We start from the raw sequence: 20471 nt of genomic DNA, 5'->3' as shown, positions 1-20471 counted from the left end.
TCATTTTTAAGAAATGCTATTAATTCAGCTTGCTACATGTAGACCATCAATCTAATATCGTGAAGCAATTTTAAATCCCAATTATTTTATTTAACTCATTAGACATTCTGTAAATTTTTCTGTATCCAGAGTTTTGAAAACAATATCTCATATTTTATTTTGATTAATTTATAAATGACATGAGACTACCCATATAATGAAATACCTGAGACCTCATTTAACTTCCATCTTGATAGTTTTTATATAAATGATTATACTCTACTATTGTTCATATTTTGAACATTTTCACAAGGATATCAAAGGATAGTTTTATAGGTTTGCTAAAATAAATATATCATTTCCACAACTGACATCGACTTTGTTCTGTTTATTTCCAAATTCAATGGACATTTTTACTTATTATATTCCTTGACTTCACAACAGAATTGGATACTATTTGATTAGTTAATCTCTTTTGGTTGCAATAGATAAAAACCTAAATCATAGTAGTTTAGGACAACAGAGGAATTTATTGAATCTTTAATTTCTTTCTTTTTTTAAAATCATTCCTATACTTCTCATCTGAACCCCTGTTATTTGCTGGCTGGAGTATTAAAATAGCTTTCTAACTAGTTTCCCTTCTCCTACTTTATTCAGCGACCTCTGAGACCTTATAAAACAAAATCAGATCATTCTACTCTCCTAATGTAAATCTCCTCAATAGCCTTTGACTCACCTTAAGGTCAAACAGATTTCAAACATGTTAACCTTCTTGGACATATATCCTACACTCATTTCCCTACCTTCCTGAATTCCAGCCCACATACTATCTTTATGCTTCTTGAATACATTGAGATCCTCCCCAAATTTTGGTCTTGGATTAGTTGTTTCCTTTGGAATGATTTGCTTCCTGACGTTTCCTTAGTTGATTTTTATATGTTGTTCAGACCTTGACTCAAATATCTGTTTTCTAAATGTCCAACCTAAATTACTCTCACCATCAAGTCACCCTCAATCACCTCACTCTGCTTTATTTCTTTTTGACATGCATTATACTCTACCCTTACGTTATCTTGTTTATGTATTTATACACATTTATTTTGTGTACCCCCATATGAGAATTTAAACCAAATTAGAGAAGAGATCCTATTTTTTATAGAGATATTTTATGTATTTATTTGAGAGAGAAAGAGAATGAGAGAGAGAGAACAAGCCAGGGGGCGGGGCAGGAGAGGAAGAAGCAGGCTTTCCACTGAGCAGGGAGCCCAACAGGGGACTCGATCCCAGGACACTGGGATCATGACCTGAGCCAAAGGCAGACGCTTAACACACTGAGCCACCCAGGCGCCCCAAGAAGAGATCCTGTTTTATTCACAGCTGCATCCCCCACACTAAGAAAAAACAGTTGGGACTCATTTAATAAAGCACAAATGAATGTAAATACCCTGGAGAAAGGGGAGAGAGACTGTCCACTTTCCCTCAACCAGCTTATTCCATAATGCTAGAAACGAAGGTCCTAGCAACTCTAAGTAACGTATTTCTCCTGTTACCTATTGATATGAATAGATTTCTCCATACCAGCTGAATTTTAGAAAATTTCTGGAGAAAGGCTATGATTGGTCTCCCTTTGATCACATACCTCAATGTCTGGATGAATTATTAAAAATTACAAATTTAATATACCATGTTGAAGATTGCTGGTGCCACCTAATGCGGTTTTTTTTCCTCCCTCAGAGCACTTCAAACTAGATTTCCCAAGGCCCTGGCTTTGAGGTAGCTCTTGCATATGGAATATGTGTGGAAGTTATGTGTATCAGCTGAGGTTGATAAGAGGGAAGTGCTCATCTTGTTCTCTTTGCTCTGTAGACAGCCAGATAGAAGACAAAACTATTAGAGGACTCAGGGGTCATTGGGTGTAAAGGAGTCAGCTAATAGAAGGAAACTGGACACTAGAATAATTGCATGAAAGTGATGTACTGACCTCTAATCAACTCTATCGTCAGTTAAAAAGTACACTTTTGTTGTGATTATCTACCGAAACTCTAGTATTGTTTGTTACGTATGTTATTGTTTTCGCTTATGTGAACACTATGTATACTTCCATTCTCTAATTTTCTGATGAAAGTCTAAGGCTTTTTGCCCTTGCAGTCAGAAGCTGATAGCTCTGAATCAGAAAGATGATCCTCATGAGAACATGATCAGTGCTGGTACCTTGATTTCAGACTTCCAGGCTCCAGAACTAATATCCACATTTCAGTTTCTGTGCCTTTCAAGAGTTTTAATTCATCATGAATCATCCGTCATCAGAAGAAATTCAGCCGAGGTCTCACCAGGTTACTGATGGGTCTCTGGAAAATACAAGGAGAATCCTGGGTGTAACCATTGAGACTCAGGATGTAAGAGTCAAGACTAACACTGTGCTGGATGAATAAGGGGTGCAAATAAATGATATACAATAAGACCTGGACCAAATATGTAGAGACATGAGAGGCAAAGAAAATTTTAGCAGAACTCTACAAGTGCTGTGGCCTTTCTGTGTGCCCATGTAATAAGATAAAGAAGTTTGAAGCCAGTAAGCCTCATAAGGCAACATAGAGAGATGGCACAGACAACTCTTCTAGCAATGTAATATCTGAGCAGCCAGGCCATGTGGCAAATGGTGAGCCTCAGCAAGCAACCACAGAAGCCATCAATGGTGGATACATTAAATCTATAGCCAAGGGCGCCTGGGTGGCTCAGTCGGTTAAGCATCTGCTTTGGGTTCGGGTCATGATCCCAACCCCACATCGGGCTCCCTGCTCAGCGAGGAGTCTTCTTCACCCTTTTCTTCTGCCCCTCTCCCCTGCTCATGCTTTTTCACTCTCTCTCTCTCTCTCAAATAAAAAAACAAAATCGTAAAAATATATATATAGCCAGTGATACCGGAGAAGATGAAATGGAAGAGAACCTGACTTCTAGGAAATCTTAAAAAAAAAAAAAAAAAATGGCCCCGGACATGGGCAATGAGATTGAGGCCCAAAATCAACAAATAGACCAGATCCCAGAAAAGACCAATACCAGCAAGGATCATGTTAACATTACCAGTGTCAGAGCAAAGAAACTCATTGACAGTTTAAGTGACTGGTACATTTCTTATTTATCATTTATTCACTTTCTTTGCTAAACCCTTCAACTATTACCTTTTCAGAGTCTGAAATTTTGCTTCCATAATCTTCTAATCGGGAGATAATATGGAAGAAGGGCTAGGAGTGTGGGTTTTGTTGTTGGTTTTGTTTTGTTTTGTTTTGTTTTTGGTATGTTGTATATTTCTATGTATTCTTTGTTTGTTTTTTAATTTTATTTTATTAAAATTTGATTAATTAACATATAGTGTATTATTTGTTTCAGAAGTAGAATTCAGTGATTCATCAGTTACATATAACATCTAGTGCTCATTCCATCAACTGCCCTCCTTAATGACCATCACCCAATTACCCCATCCCACCACACCCTCCCCCTCCAGCAACCCTTGGTTTGTTTCCTATACTTAAGAGTCTCTTATGGTTTGTCACCCTCTCTGATTTCATCTTATTTTATTTTTCCCTTCCTTCCCCTATTATCCTGTTTTGTTTCTTAAAGTCCACATATCAGTGAGATCATATGATACTTGTCTTCCTCTGATTGACTTATTTTGCTTAGCGTAATACCCTCTAGTTCTATCCACGTCGTTGCAAATGGCAAGATTTCGGGTTTATTGATGGCTGCATAATATTCCATTGTATATATATATACAACACATCTTCGTTATCATTCATCTGTTGATAGACATCTGTGCTGTTTCCGCAATTTGGCTATTGTGGATATTACTGTTATCCACATTGGGGTGCAGGTGTCCTGCCTCTGTATGTTTTTATGTTCTCTCTCTCCCTGCAGAGTAGACTGCTGTTCTGCCCTTCTTCCAGTATTTTCTTTCTCAGTTTATACTCATGTGGGTTTTCATGCATCGTATATAGTGTTGTTTTTCATTATCTTCATTGATTTTATCAGGTTCTTTTGCTTTCAAGATCTGGAAGCACTACCAAAGACAGTCATGAAAAAGGAAGCTAGGATGGGGAGGGCAAGGCACAAGAATAGGCAAGAGATAAGAGGTTGGACCTCAGTAAAACCCACAGCCACAAAGTAAAAGTTGCAGACGCACAGTAAATATCTAATTGGGTTTAGTTTTTAATTTAAGTTACCGTTATTGCCAATTTATGCTAATGCTTAGTTTTGGAGATTTTATACACAATATTTTTATCATATATGATGACTTTGCAACCTCTGCTGTAAAAAACAGAATGAGTTTTCTTAAAGTGAGCTTAACTCTTGATAACTCATATATATATATATATATATATATATACATAGATTTTCTGATCTCATTTCATATTGTGCCATATGAGAATGCTTTGTATAAATGAATGGCTTTTATTTTCATATTATGGCATCCCGGTCCCATTATAGGCCTGTTAACCTTATAAATTTGTCATTGGTCTTCGAAGAAAAAATATATAAATATGTATGTATAACATGAGAATTTGTCTTTAAAGCGGGGTTTTTTTTTGGAAAATTTGACACAGTATAGCATGTCAATTCAGTTTTCCATCAATGCCTAGAATTATGTTTACATAGGAAAAAAGAAATTTATTTTGATCTCAGGTAGAAAAATAGATTGCTTTGAGTTTTATATAGGTTTAAACTTTTAAAAAGCTAGAATTTATTCAGTTTAAATAAAAGTAATTTGGAAAGTTTAATCAAAAAATCTAAGGCTTTGGGGCACCTGGGTGGCTGAGTTGGTTAAGCGACTGCCTTCGGCTCAGGTCATGATCCTGGAGTCCCGGGATCGAGTCCCGCATCGGGCTCCCTGCTCAGTGAGGAGCCTGCTTCTCCCTCTGACCCCCTCCATGTACTCTCTCTCTCTCATTCTCGCTCTCTCAAATAAATAAATAAATCTTTAAAAAAAATCTAAGGCTTTTTACTTGTGTATGGTGCATTGATTTGAGTTCCTAAGTAATTTTAAAATAAATTATCAAAATTTATTATTTTTATTGAAAGTAAATAAAACACATCCATATAGCACCATCTTCTTTTATAATTTCATATTATTTATACGAGATTAACAACTTAAGATATTTACAAATAAATCAACATGCATACCACTTCTAGGCTTAGGGGATTTTGTTTTGTTTTGATTTTTTGGTTTTCTTTTTATAACTTTCCATTTCTTTGATATTAATAACACTCAGTATATTTTTTGCTGTCAACTTGATATAGTCTTCCTAAATGACCCTACTTACTTTTGATAAAAGCCCCCTTCCTTTCAATAGTTATTGTCCATCATTTTACTGATTACAACTCAAAGTAGTCAATAGAAAATGATTAAAACTAGCACAAAGCTCTTTTAAGAATTATATTTTACTTTTGGTAAGAGCACAACTCAACTGATAGGTGGAACTCTGAGGACATGTTTTAGGACGGCCTACCAGCAGAAGGTTTTTATTATGTGTAAATATGTGTCATTATTTTTTCAAATGAGTTGGAGAGGGTACAAGCCAGATCACTGATCAAGGAAAGGTCAAGTTAGAGAGTTTATAATTTCCTAACCTACACCCCCACTTACCCAATACTACCACTCTGTTCACAAATCCATTTCTGTTCTATATAGTTCTTCTAAATGTACACTGTTATTTAGTATTGTTACCCTTAGCAAATTTCTAGAAACAAAACCAAGGAAATCTTTCTCAATTAGCTTTCTTCTACAAAATTCACACTCATCATTTCAGGATTGATTCAAAGATCTCATCAGATAAATATTAAACTATTCTGTTACAGTCCCCTGATACTGGAAAGGGTGTTGCTTCTTCTTTATCTTATTTAATAAAAGAGTGTGAAAGTGTGTAGGAAAACTGTAATTATTCTTTGTCTGTAGGTCTCTCATACTGCACAACAGCATAGGCCATGAGATACTTCAGAGAAGACACACTATTTTATTCACATAAAAGTATTTGGTTTTGGGGTGCCTGGGTGGCTCAGTCATTAAGGGATTGCCTGGGTGGCTCAGTCGTTAAGGGATTGCCTGGGTGGCTCAGTCGTTAAGTGTCTGCCTTTGGCTCAGGTCAGGATCCCGGGGTCCTGGGATGGAGGCCCACACCTATCTGGCCCCCTGCTCAGTGGGGAGCCTCCTTCTCCCTCTCCCACTCCCCCTGCTTGTGTTCCTGCTCTTGCTATCTTTCTCCCTCTGTCAAATAAATAAATAAAATCTAAAAAAAAATATATTCAGTTTTGAGTAAGTAATGGTAGCTATTCAGTAAAATGCTAGCATGTATTCACTGCTTACTAAGCTCCAGGAACTCTCCTAAATGTTTTACGTGGGTTATTTCATTACTCATCTAAAGAACACTACAAAGTTCATCCTATCAGTATTTCAGTTTTACAGATGGTATGTTGAAAGTGAAAGAATTTACAATTTTGTTCAAAGAATGTCTTGCAGGTAGTAAATGTATGAGCAGTCTGGGCAAATGATGGTGAACATTTGATATAATGTTTCCCCATTCTTCTGGTGTTTACAGACTACTGGGGTGATCATACATCAATCAAAGGGTGTTAACAATGAATGAATAATTACACATTGGTGTAAATGCACTGAATCAAAGAATGTATTACTTTTGATTATATTCTATGTTTTTATATTTGAATTCATCACAGAGATGACATTTATTTGTTGCTGTGAGCCAGACATTTATAATCTTGTCTTATATTACTTTGCAGATAACAAATACTGTCCATAATACATTCATTTGATTTAAGCGATGAATGCAAATTAGTTCCAAATTCTGGAAGTTATCCCAATGTGCTAGTTTCATTGAGAAATACTGTGTTCTTAGATTACATATCTGAAATATTTACAGTGTTACAAACATTCATTGTGTCTCTCTTCCTACCTTAGTCTTTGTACTTACAAAAGTATGTCATACATATTTCCAAATGTTTCATTAAAAAAATTACTTAAAATGAGATTTTCTTTCTGATATTCTTTTATGAAGAGTATACTCATTTTCTTAAGAGAAAAGTTCTTATAGACTTGTCATTGTAATATTATTAATGAGAGTTTTGCCCTTGCTCCTTAAACTTCACACTTTACCTACATTTGCTCTTTAAATAAACCACTGCGTGGGAAAACAGGTGAATATATATTTAGATATTATCAGTGTTTCTGATTATTGTGGTTGTTCCTTAATCCTATTGATCTTATTCCTGAGTCATACTTACTGGGTAGAAATCAATATTAATCTATTAAAACTGTCACCAGTGAAAATAGCAGACTGGTTTTCTGCTTGGAGTTAATTTTCTGAATGGATCTATATTTGTGGTGGATCTATTGTTTTTATCATTTTTACTGATATATGTAATAGTAATTATACAACCATGTAGGACAGTCTAAAAGTCACACATGCTATATGTCAAGAAAGAAATTCACAATCAGTGAGGTAAAGTATTTTTTAGAAAGAAACAGTTATCCCACAAAGGAAAAATATCATTTTATGAATAAAAGGATTATTTGAGAAAGGAGAGTTTTGTATTAGGGTTTCTTCAAATCTCATATTCTGCAATCGAAGCCACAAAGTAAAAGGTTGCCAAATAAAGACAAGCATACATAAATGGAACAGATTTGCCATCCAGAAATAAAGGCAGATATATTCAGGAACTTAATATATATTTACAAGTCTCTGAGTAAGAGATGCTTTAGTTTGTAAGTGAAATTGGCATGTATAACTTTCTATTGGAAGAAAAGCAAACACAAATCCACACTTCACATCATATGCCAAATTAATCCTTAATGAATTAAAGACATTCATTGAAAATAAAACAATATGTTAATAAAAATTTTGAAGATAATACTTAAATACTTGTAAAATCTTACAGTGGGGAAGATATTTCTAAGTAAAACCTTCTCTTATGCCTCCTCCCAAAATATTCAAAAGCAAACTGGAATCATAGCAGCTCCTAAATTATCCATGTCCTGAAACTCACTTTTAAAGAAATTTACTGCGTATTAGGGAAAATTCAGTTTATGGCTGTAAATGCTTAATCTGGTTTACTATACATATATATATGTGTGTGTGTGTGTGTGTGTGTATATATATATTTAAATATATTATACTGGTGATTTACTACACCAGTTACTATATATATATTATATATATATATATAGTGTACATATATATTATACTTATATCATATAAATAGTAGTAAATCACCAATAAACAAATTATTGGGAGACTTGTAAAAATTAGAAAATTATTAAGAGAAATAAAAATGCTTAGTCAAATTTTAAAGTGAGTTTAAGTAGTTGTATATAAAGCACTGAAGGAAAATATTATATATGTCATGACTCAAATCAGTGTTTTTGCTCTTTGAATAATCAACACTATATTAATCACTCCTACTCGTAATTCTCAAAAAAGGAGGGGAAAAAATTCTGCTAATTAATTATATCCCCAATAAGTTTTAGAATCTATAATGGAAAAGATGGAGATACTGAACTATGTGAAATTTTAAAGTTTACAAAATATATCATTAAAAGATAAACTGAAAATGCCAGACTAAAGAAGAAAAAAATATGTTATATGAAAAGGTTTTTTCCTAAGTAGAGTATTTATAAAACACTTTTGAAAAGAGATAGAAAAGATTGTATGCTGACAATATTCAGAAAATAAAGTTAAAATAGGCAAAAAAAAAAAGGCAAGTGTTCTACTAGGTACTAAGTCTAGGAATCTATTAGTAGACAGAAACATGAAAATTAAAGCAACAGTTAGATTATGTCCATAAAATCAAACCACAAAGTTGGTTGCAATACAGGATCATTTTTAAGTTTGGGATAACACTATGCACAATAAAGTATCTCAATTAGAGGTAATTATAAAATAATATTTGATATGGTTTTAATCAAAGCTACAATTCATATCCTCATGCAGAGAACTTTTCTTCTCTAAATTTCTTTTAGATTTTTTTCCTAAAATGTTGTTGTTTTGTTTGTTTGTTTGTTTGTTTTTATATAAAACAGGTAGAAGTTGCTATTATCACTAGGGAGCCAAGAGATTCAAATTGCTTCTATGTGACTTGCTCACTCATTGGTCAAATATTGACTATTATGAGTCTGATCAGCCATTCATATATTCTCTCATCATATGACTTTGTTAAATATTCAAAAAAATCTTTCAAATAGATAAACTAATAGCATGAATTCATTAGTATGTTCATGTGTGGCTCCTGTTGAAAGTGAAAATATGTTATATTATCTGCTATCAAAAGTTTTGCTTGAATATTTTATTCATAATCTAACTATAAATTCTAATAAATATGATACTTGGAGTTTGCTTTTCTTATAAGTGATGACAATAATCTCTACTTTATGTAGAAAAGTTAAAAAAAAACATTAACGATAATATAGCACTAAGAGCCAATCTAACCAAAGTAATTAAATGTTTTTAAAATTAAGCAAATAAATTCCTTGCTAAAAATCACTATATTTTCTGCTACAACTACAGCTGGAAATTTAAGTTATATTAATAATACTTTTATCAGATCAGATGTGGTTCCTAAGTAACAACTGATACATGTGTTTTCATTCCTCTAAAATTAAAGGAAAAACACTGAAAGAGACTTGTTTTCCTCCTTCACTGAAGGTATGTGAACATCATCAAAAAGTGTTATTCAGTCTTTAATTCATGATTTCCTTTAATTTTGTATCTTTTTACATGGTTGTTCTTAACATAGCCCTGATTCTTCCTGTTGCAGAATTCCTTTTTTATACCTCAGGAAGATGATCTAATTGCCCTTATTACACGACTGCTTTGTCATTATTAAAAAAAAAATTCTTACTGAAAATGTTTTTGGTCTGTGCCTTTGAAAGCATCATATATTTGCATTTCTTCCAGGTGTATAATGTCCTTTCTCTCTCTCTCTCTCTTTTTAGAAGATTTTACTTATTCATTTGAGAGAGAGCTTGCTCAAGTGCAGGAGCAGAAGGAGAGGCAGGGGAGAGGCAGAAGCAGCCTCCCCGCTGAGCAGGGAGCGGGACACGGGACTGGATCTCAGGACCAGGAGATCATGACCTGAGCAGAACACAGACATTTAACCATCTGAGCCACTTAGGCTCCCCTATAAATGTCCTTTCCACAACTCCCACCCACCAAAATACTGAAGAACAAAAGATATATATATATATATATATATATATATATATATATATATATGCTCACATAAGGAAATAGTTGTTATTTAGTCTAATCCTAACATGTGTATGGCAATATATTCTATATTGCCACTGAAAATGTTTTGAAGCAATATGATTTAAAACTTAGGTTTGCCTTAGTAAAGTAAAAAGCAAGAGTGTTTCTTTATAAAAATTAAGTGTTTCTTAGTGCTATTCATTTCATATCACCTTCCCATAGCTTGGTCCTGAAAAGGCAGAAACAAATTTATATACTAGTTTAGTATACTTTTGTTATGGATTATTTTTTAAAGAAGCACAGTGGGCATGAACAATGAATAGAATGCATAATGTATGGGAAGATGAACAGCGAATAATAAATTTTTAACTTAAACAAGAACCTATTTCTCTCGAGGCTCAATAGTTTGATCAACACACTGTGTTTTAAAATGCAGCTCATAACCTACCATACTGAAATAGGTAGGAGAATGTATTTCAGATAAAATGTGAATTAAGAAATCTTATCCTTTGGTTACATGTCTCAGGGAGTTGGACTTTTCCCTTTAATAAATATTTCAATCTAAAGAGAGACGCCTCAGTAAAATGAAAACAAATGACAGCGCTATCTCCAAAGAGACAGTGTATTATTTTAAAATGGATGAAATGGCCCATGCTCTGCCCTATGACAGCTAAATGCTCAGAATGAGACAGTCAAAAACACAGTTAACTCATTCCCACGGATATGAAATTGAGTCTCCATTTTTATTGTAATTTGAGGTGAAGAAAAGAGAAGAGAAAAGAGCACCAAACCTAAAGAATATTCTTACAAAGGTTTTATGTTAACAATAACTAGGTACATAGCACCATCTTAAATAATATCATCACAACTTAGAGCCAACCTCATTGATGAACACCCTAATATTCTTCGTTATAAGTATTCAGAAAGTGGAAAACAATCATTAAATAGTTATTAATGGATAATTGATTTTAACGGAACTATGAGTTGCCAGGTCTTGAGATTTGAGTTTAAAAATTTTATTAGACGATAAACTGGCAATGGAATGTGAAACAAAAATAATCACATGGATTCAAATACACTCCTGATATCACGCAATTTTGTTGTCTGATCCATATCAGGGATGCTAATGGCATGAAGTCAGATTTATTTTGTTCTAAGCAAAATTTAAAACTTCATAAAATCTCAGGACAAAATGCCCCTCAATTTTCACATTTGCCGCAATATAGTAGAAGAAACTTTGTGAGGGAATATATAAATATTTGTACATATTTGATGATAGGATTTTCCCTCGTTTTGTTTTGTTTTGTTTTTTCTCACTTCATCTTTTTGGGAAAAAGTATTTTTTACGTACTAAAATGCAGCCAAGGGCGCCTGGGTGGCTCAGTTGGTTAAACGACTGCCTTCGGCTCAGGTCATGATCCTGGAGTCCTGGAATCGAGTCCCACATCGGACTCCCCGCTCAGCGGGGAGTCTGCTTCTCCCTCTGACCCTCCCCCCTCTCATGCTCTCTCTCTCTCTCTAATAAATAAATAAAATCTTTAAAAAAATGCAGCCAAGTTAGGCTATAGAAGTGATTCCTATTAGCGAGATAAATTTTGTTTACCTTTCAAACAGCTTTTAGCTGTTTGTCTTTGAAAAATATGCAGCTTGAGTAGAACAAATTTCATCCTTGCCCCCAAGGAGTTTATAATCTGGTGGAGTTAACATAGAAGTGATGTCATGGTGACAAGCTTACAGCACATTGAGGTTGGTTCTGTCTTGGTAGAAGTACAAAAGGCTACGAAAGTTACTTAATATAGAAAATCAAGCCAGACTCCAGAATCACAGAGTGTTTCTGGACGAATATTAATGATTCAAACAAAGGGAAATGGAGAACTAAAATTGTCCAAGCACAAGGGACAAGAGAAAAGACCTGGCAAGGATAAAAAGGATTGTGCTTCAAGGGAGTGGAATCCAATTAGCCTGGGAGAGGTACACATCATCCAGCAAATGAACATTTATGGACCGTGAAAGGATTTGGATTTTCATTCTGAAGCTAAGGGAGATTTGTCAGCCAATCTATGGAGCTGCAGTGGGAACCAGAGATTTGAATGAGTCCGTGGAGATGAGGAGAGGATGCCCAAACCAGAGGCAGGGAGACATTTTACAAGATGGCATGGTGTAATCTTCTTGTTTAAAAAAAAAAAAAAATCACTTCTTTTCTTTATACCAGTCGTCTTCAAGTGTCACCTCAGATCCCTGGGTTTTCTGAGATAAGTTCATAGATGGGGTCCATAGATGAATGCTATTTTTGTAATAATGCTAAAACATTATGGTTCCTCTTCACTGTATTAACATTTGGACAATGCATTCTCAGGGGGAAAGTCCAGTTTCATTCAGGAATGTCATTGCTAAAGCAATAAAAATTTTAAAAATATATTGTCTATCCTTCAGTCAGGTCTTACTTATATTCTGTGTTACAAAATGGGAAGTTTGCATAAAGCACCTCAGTTGCGTACAGAAGTACCAGGTTATTTTGAGGGATATCACTTATACAATTGTGTGAGTTGTGAGCTGAACCAGCAGCTTTTGTTTTCATGGAACATTGTATTTACTTAACACAATGACTCAGACAGAGTGTGGTTTTGCAGGCTTATTTATTTCTAGACATTTTCTCAAAATGAACAAAAAATATAATAAGCCTGCAACTTCAAAGAAAACAATTAATAGTACTTGCTAATTTAGAATATAATGTGTTCAAAACAGTCTTTACTTCCCCATTCCCGGTTCTGCTCAGGATCAGAGAACTCAGGTAATTTAACCCCTGCTAGGTAATTTAATCCCTGCTAGGGATATCACTTATACAATTGTGTGAGTTGTGAGCTGAACCAGCAGCTTTTGTTTTCATGGAACTTTGTATTTACTTAACACAATGACTGAGACAGAGTGTGGTTTTGCAGGCTTATTTATTTCTAGACATTTTCTCAAAATGAACAAAAAACATAATAAGCCTGCAACTTCAAAGAAAACAATTAATAGTACTTGTTAATTTAGAATATAATGTGTTCAAAACAGTCTTTACTTCCCCATTCCCAGTTCTGCTCAGGATCAGAGAACTCAGGTAATTTTATGCTGCTGGCACATACTTGTTCTAATTTAATCTCCATTATTTTTCATTAAAATTCCCAATATTAGAAGAGATAATTGGCATACTATTGCTCTTATGTTTTCTGGAATTGTATGGGTGTCAGCATTCAGATATCAGATGTCAAAGTGATGAAATAAACTAAATAGCATTATTTTCCTTGAAAATACAAATATCTGGGTCCACATTAGAATATTCTGAATTAGTCATTGTGAGTATTTTTGTTTTGTTCTGTTTTTGTAAAACTTTAGGTGATTGTAATGTTCGGTCAAGATTGAAAAACACAGACCTAGACTGTGTTTTCCCTGAAAGTTAATTATGCTATGTAAGGTAGCAAAATAAAAACTTTGTCAAATGTGATTAAATCTGCAGGCATCTCAGATCCCTGTACACTACACATTTTTCCTTATTTTGTCATTGAAAGAATTTAATGTCCTTGCAAATATATGATGAGTGATAGTGATGAGCTAATTATTACTTCTATGATCCAAACTCCTTTGAAGGTAGCTAATTTCCCAATTTCCCAAATATGAATCCTACAGTACTTCCAAAGGAGGTCCAGATGTGATTAAAAATGTCCAGTTGGAAGCCCCCAGTCCCAATTATATAACTTATCGACTTTTGAATCTCTACTGCAAACTGTAAATTGCAGTCAAACATTCCACTTAGATTGACTGGAATATCTAAGAGTTATAATCGCCTTAGCAAAAGCAAATTTGTGGCTTAGCATAGAATCTTCATTCTCTTAGGCAAAGATGCTAACCAAATTATCTCTCTGCTGACAAAAAAGAAATATTTCAAGTTTTAATTAGCCATTTAACTTTTTGAAATACATAGATAATCAAATCTAACATTAAATGCTTATAGCTCTAATAGCATAGGATATACATAATGTACATTCATGAATTAGTTAATACTTAAATGTGTCAATAAGTAACAGTTTTGCATTATACAACATACAAAAACAGTCATTTACCAATAGTTTGTATATCAATTTGCAATTCTTCCACTGTTTATTTAGACCTAATTTCCATATTCTTCCTGATATGTAAACATGCTACCCTATTAATTTAACTTCAGGATTCCAGTTTACTAGACAACTTAATGCCCCTATTACACAATTGCTCTTGTTCTTTGTACTAAAACTGTAATTTCAAGAAATCTTGTAGTAAGTATGAATATAGATTTACTAATGAAGTAAAGCTATTAATATTTGAGTGCATTCGGCTCCTCAGAGTGTGCACTTAATGGAACATACACTCAACTAATATACTAGAAAAACTTTTGAGAATGAGATTAACTATCTGTGTGTGACTTAAGCTTTTACTAAGGAATATACATTTTATCAAATTAGCTGACCCTATTCTTTTAAAAATGGTATACAAATTTAAATTTCAAAACTAGGAATTTTTAGAAGGAGACACAGATTTTAATCATACTAAAGTAAAATGAGGCATTTCTGATGTTACATTTAATCTTATTTTGTAAAAGTGAACATTTGAGACTGTTGTTTACTGAGTATAGAGAATATGTGACAGAATTCTGTGGGTGTGTATCATCCTGGTGGTTAAATAGCAGGCATGAAAAACAACTATACAAATTGAGGACTGCACCGGTTTAATGTAAGAAAATACATTGAGAATCTCCCAAAAGAAAAATTTAACTTAATCACAGATGAAAGTTAAGCAAGTTCACAATTCTTGTTCAAGAATTATTTCTAATGATTTTTAATTATATTATCAATTTACCTTCTTGGGGCAAAACTATCACTGAGATTTTATATATCTACTTGCAAATCCACGACAGCATGATGTTCACCTTAACTCGTACACACATTTGTAAACTAGGATTCTTTTAAATTTTCTGTAATACTAAAATGTAAAATACAACTAAATAATACCTAAAACATTGTGTCTAAAAGATGAGAAAAGTGAATTTTTCAGAAGAAAAGAACTTTCCCAGTGCTGTGATGACTAAGCCAGCACAGGAATACATCTACTGCCAAAGTCCCTGGCTATTACCGGACACTGTAGCAAATCAACCAAAGGAAAATCTTTCAGAGTAATGATGACATCGTATTAATTACAGGATGAACTCTTAGTTCTACCATAGATTATAAGAATCTGTTGTGGTTTGGTTTTGCTTTTTCTGTATTTAGTATGAAGTGGTTAGATAAGGTTATCAAAATATTTTGTATAAAGAATTTCAGGGGCGCCTGGGTGGCTCAGTTAGGTAAGCATTTGCCTTTGGCTTGGGTCATGATCCGACCCAGGGTCCTGCGATCAAGGTGCCCATCAGGCTCCCTGTCAGTGGGGAGTCTGCTTCTCCTTCTCCCTCTGTCGCTCTCCTCCCCTCTCCTCCAGCTCTCTCTCACGTGTGTTGTTTCTCTCTCTTTCAAATAAATAAATAAAAGCTTAAAAAAAAAAGAACCAATTTCAGAATCCAAAAAATGCATTTTTGATAAATATGTTATTTCTTCTCCTTTCAAATGCTGGAATGATTCCTCAACGACCAGTTTACCTGGTAACTACATTGTCCATTTCAATACAGCTTAGTAAGTGTATAAATTGTATTATTAATGTTTTGTCTAAGGCATTGTATATTAGGTGTCAGGTGACCCATTGAGCAATTTAACTTAAAAAACCCATAAATCTGCCTTCAGCTCAGGTCACGAGCCCAGAGTCCTGGGATTGAGCCTGCTTAGTGGGGATTCTGCTTCTCCCTCTCCCTCTGCCACTCCCCCTGCTTGTGCTCTCTCTCTCTGTCAAATAAATAAATAAAGTCTTTAAAAAATAAAAAAAAATAAAGAAACCCATAATTTTGGTCAGTTACTGTTTTCTAATCTAATAGCTTCTTTTGAGTTATGGACAAGGAGATCCTATCTCATCACTCCTATTAAACAGCATGCTGGAAATCATGGTTAGTGCAACAAGACAAGTAAAAGAAATAAGAGGTATGCAGCTTGGAAAAGGGAGAAAATAGAACTGAGTTTATTCACAGATGTCATGATTTATTATATAGTTAGCTCACAATTTAGCAGAGACGTAAATGTGAAAAGCCAAACTATAAAATTTCTAGAAGGAAACAAGAGAAAACTCTACATGATCTTTGAGGTTTTAAAGACAACACCAAGAGCATGATACCTGAAAAAAAAAAAAAAGATAAATTGGACTATATTAGAATTAAAATTTTTGTTCTATGAAAGAGATAGTGAAGAAAATGGAAAAAAAATAGCATGCTGCCAACTGAAAGAAGATATAAGTAAAACACATAAAAGACATTGTGATGGTTAATTTCCTGTGTCAGTTTAACTGGCCACTGCATACCCAGATTAAACATTGTATCTGGGCGTGTCAGTGAGGGTGTTTCCAGACGAGATTAGCATTTCAACAGGTGGACTCAGTAAAGTAGATCACCTTCCCCAATGTGGCATTTTCCAACCTGATGAGGGCCTGGATAGAACAAATGGTGGTGGAAGGAAGAATTCATTCTTTTTTTTGTGCCTCACTGTTTAAGTGGGGACATCTCATTTTATCTTCCCTGCCCCTTGGAGTGAGATTTATACCCATTTGCTCCCCTGGTTCACAGACCTTTAGACACAGCTGAATTATACTACCGGCTTTCCAGGCTCTACAGTTTGCAGATGGCATATTGTGGTACGTCAAAGCCTCCATAATTGTGTAAGGCCAATTCCTCATAATAAATCTCCTTCATATCTATCTATCTATATATCTATTTATCTATCTATCTATCATCTATCTACCTGTCTCTTATAGTCTACTGCTCTGTTTCTCTGAGAACCCTAATACAGATATTGACTCAAAATATAAGTAATTCTCTTAAGAATTTAAAAATTTTAAAAAAACATTAAAATGGCAAAATATCTGGAAAGATATCTCACCAAAGAAGATATACAGATGGCAAAAAAGCATATGAAAAGATGCTTGATATCATTTGTCCAGGAATTGCCCATTAAAACAACAATTAGATACCATATAGACCAATGCAATTGATAAATTCCTAAAATCTGACAATATCAATTTCTGACAAGGATGTGAAGCAGCATGAACTTTCATTCATTGATAGTTGGAATGCAAAATGGTATATCCACTTTGGGAAACCATTTGGCAGTTTCTTAGAAGGCTAAATTTTGTTTTAACATTTAATCCAGAAATCATGCTTGTAGATATTTACCCAGCTGATTTGAAAATGTATGTCTACATAAAATCCTGCATGTGAAAGTTAATAGCAACTTAAATCATATTTGTCACTAATTGGAAACAACCAATCTACCCTTCAATAGGTGAATGATAAAAACAAAAACAAAAACATAACGGTACATATATATAGTGAAGTATTACTCAATAATTAAAAAAGGATTAAACTGTCAAGCCACATAAGGATATGGGTTAATCTTAAATGTATATTGCTATGTGAAAGAAGCCAATTTAAATAGGCTGCATACTGTATGAGTCCATTTCTATGACTTTTGGGAAGACAAAAAGTACTAAGACAGTAAGCACATCAGTGGTTGCTACGAGTTGGAAGATATATGTTGAATAGATGAATCAAAGAGGAATTTTATTGTTGGGAGAGTGAAATTACATGGTGCTGTAATAGGGTATACCTGGTCCTATCCAAATGTCAAAATCGATAGAACTTTAAAGCACAAAGAATTAATCTTTACATGTTTAAATTAAACAAACAAAAAAAACAAGGACGTCAGAGGATCCCAGGATGGAATGCAAAATGTGATTTAAAAAATATAACTGCCTTATGTATTTATGAAACAATCTCACTGAATGGGGTAGAAAAAAGGAGCCAAACTAATCAACTTTGGAATGGAGTGGCATATGAAAAGACTAAAACCAAAAGGAACCCTACACCAGGACTGCAGTCTGGTTGAGAAGGGTGTCTCCCATCTCTGTACAGGTAACTTGAAATACTGTAAGACACTCCGTGCTCTCTAGTCATGGCACATGTTTAAGAATAACTTTGCCCTGTGGGTTCTTTTGCAAGTTCTTCAGAGACTGACCCCACCAGCCCTTTCCAATTATGTGGGCCATGCCTCCACTTCTATTGCAGCTTATTTCTCAGGAACTCTCTTACTGCTGGGGTTCTTTGCTGTGATGCCAGGCTTCCCCCTTGGGCAGGCTCCCTTCTAAAATGAGGCCAGGCTGATACGCCTGCAGAATTCATACAGAGTCACTGGGATTCACTCACTTATTAACCATTCCCAGAAGGGAGAACTGTTATTTTGCAGATGCAGCCCTTTAACCTGCCATCCCACAGGTCACTTCATCTTTCCCAAGCAAAGGTCAGGAAATGGTCCTTCATGTCGCCAATTGCCGGAGCACATATCACATGCTCTGAGGTGTTCTGTTGAAACCCTTTTCACTGTAGTTGGGGTTAGAAATAGCATCCTTTCATCCTTATCTCCTGTTTTTATTCTGGAGAGAGCCACGCAGACCTGTTTCCTAATGAAATCCTCTTTGGAAATACCTCTCATTTATTTATTTATTTTTTTCCCACATTGTCTGTCTCAAGAGTTCTTAGCTTTTATTGTGTTTATGCTTCAGCTGAAGCTGAGGTAGTGAGAGTCCCATTTTAACATCATGTTACAGTGATCTGGGCTTCTGGAGTAGAACTGCTTATTTCCTTTTACTCAAATTCCCCATCCTAGAAAATAAAGACGCTTAAGGAAATGTAAAAAGGAACAAAAAAATGACTTCTTGTAAGATGATCATTTATCATTTTTTATTTGCTATTTTTATAATTTAAAACAGTACAGGTAAATCTTACTTTAATGTCCATTAAATTGGAGACTACAAACTTCCATTTATAACTGATATGCAAAGTTGTGAAAGGCTCCACATAATAAACATGTAAGCATAACTTACTGAATGTTTGTATGACCAATATGATACATTATAGGCAGTGCAATTCCAGAAGTAAAAGACATAATCCCATAAATTTTCTTAATGGTACTATACTAGATTGAATAGAGATCCCTGGAAGATGCGTCCACATCTTAACCCCTGGAACCTCTGAATGACCTTATTTGGAAAAAGCATCTTTTGCAAACATAATTATATTAAGGATCTTGAGATGAGATTAATCAGGATTATCTGAATGGGTCCTAAATCCAATGATAAGAGTCCTTTTAGGAGACAAACAGAGGTGAAAGAGAGGGAGAGGAAAGAAGGCCATGTTCCAGAGGGAGACAGAATTGGGGTGATGCAGCCACAAGGCCTGGTGACCAGCAGAAGCCAGAGGAGGTGGGGAAGCAATCGTTCCTAGAGCCTCCAGAGCAAAGGTAGCCCTGCCAAAGCTGATTTTGGACTTCTAGTCTGCACAAGTGTGAGAGAAGAAATCTCAGTTGTTTTAAGCCACCCAGTTTGTAGTAATTTGTTACGATAGCCTCAGGAAGTTAAAACAGTATGTTCTTGGGCGCCTGGGTGGCTCAGTTGGTTAAGCAACTGCCTTCGGCTCGGGTCATGATCCTGGACACCCGGGATCGAGTCCCACATCAGGCTCCCTGCTCGACAGGGAGTCCGCTTCTCCCTCTGACCCTCTTGCCTCTCGTGCTCTCTATCTCTCATTCTTTCTCTCTTAAATAAATAAATAAAATCTTAAAAAAAAAACAAAAAACGTATGTTCTTAGGGAACTCATTAGGTTAGCTTCAACTACCTTGAAAAATAACCATGTGTGGCACAAACACCATTAATTTTTACTTATGCTTAATTTGACCATCCAAGGAAGGTGATCAGGGTGGCAAAGAGCTCTTCCCACCAGAGTCAGGTCCTTTCTTCTTTTGTCGCCTTTTTTCTCCGACCTTGCCATACTCTGCATTCATTCAGGAGAGGAGGGAAAGAGAGGGTGAAGTCAAATACACTCTGTGAAAGGTACCACTCATCACTTCTGCTGCCGTTCTGTTAGAAGAGAACTTGGCCACAATGCTGCATCTAAATGCATGAGAATATTCGCTATCATGTGCATTGCTATAATCCTACACGTATGGTTGAGGGAAAGAGATGTTCTGGTGAAATGCTAGCAGGATCTGCCAAACTGCGTGGAACTCCGTTGAAATTAGAATTTTCGAAAATTAAAGTCAAAT

General features: G+C 34.9%; 1 pseudogene; it reads left to right on the top strand.

Annotated features, from left to right (window-relative positions):
- Nucleotides 1-2267: 2267 nt before the first annotated feature.
- The window catches only part of LOC114210033 (synaptosomal-associated protein 23 pseudogene), a 107778-nt pseudogene continuing 89574 nt past the window's right edge, over nt 2268-20471 (top strand).

Source organism: Eumetopias jubatus, unplaced genomic scaffold (assembly GCF_037043125.1).
Source record: "Eumetopias jubatus isolate StellerSeaLion01/CBP00866 unplaced genomic scaffold, mEumJub1_p1.0 scaffold_3, whole genome shotgun sequence".
Lineage (NCBI taxonomy): Eukaryota > Metazoa > Chordata > Mammalia > Carnivora > Otariidae > Eumetopias > Eumetopias jubatus.
Note: the sequence above shows the minus strand (reverse complement) of the source record. Positions and strands in the feature narration are given on the sequence as shown.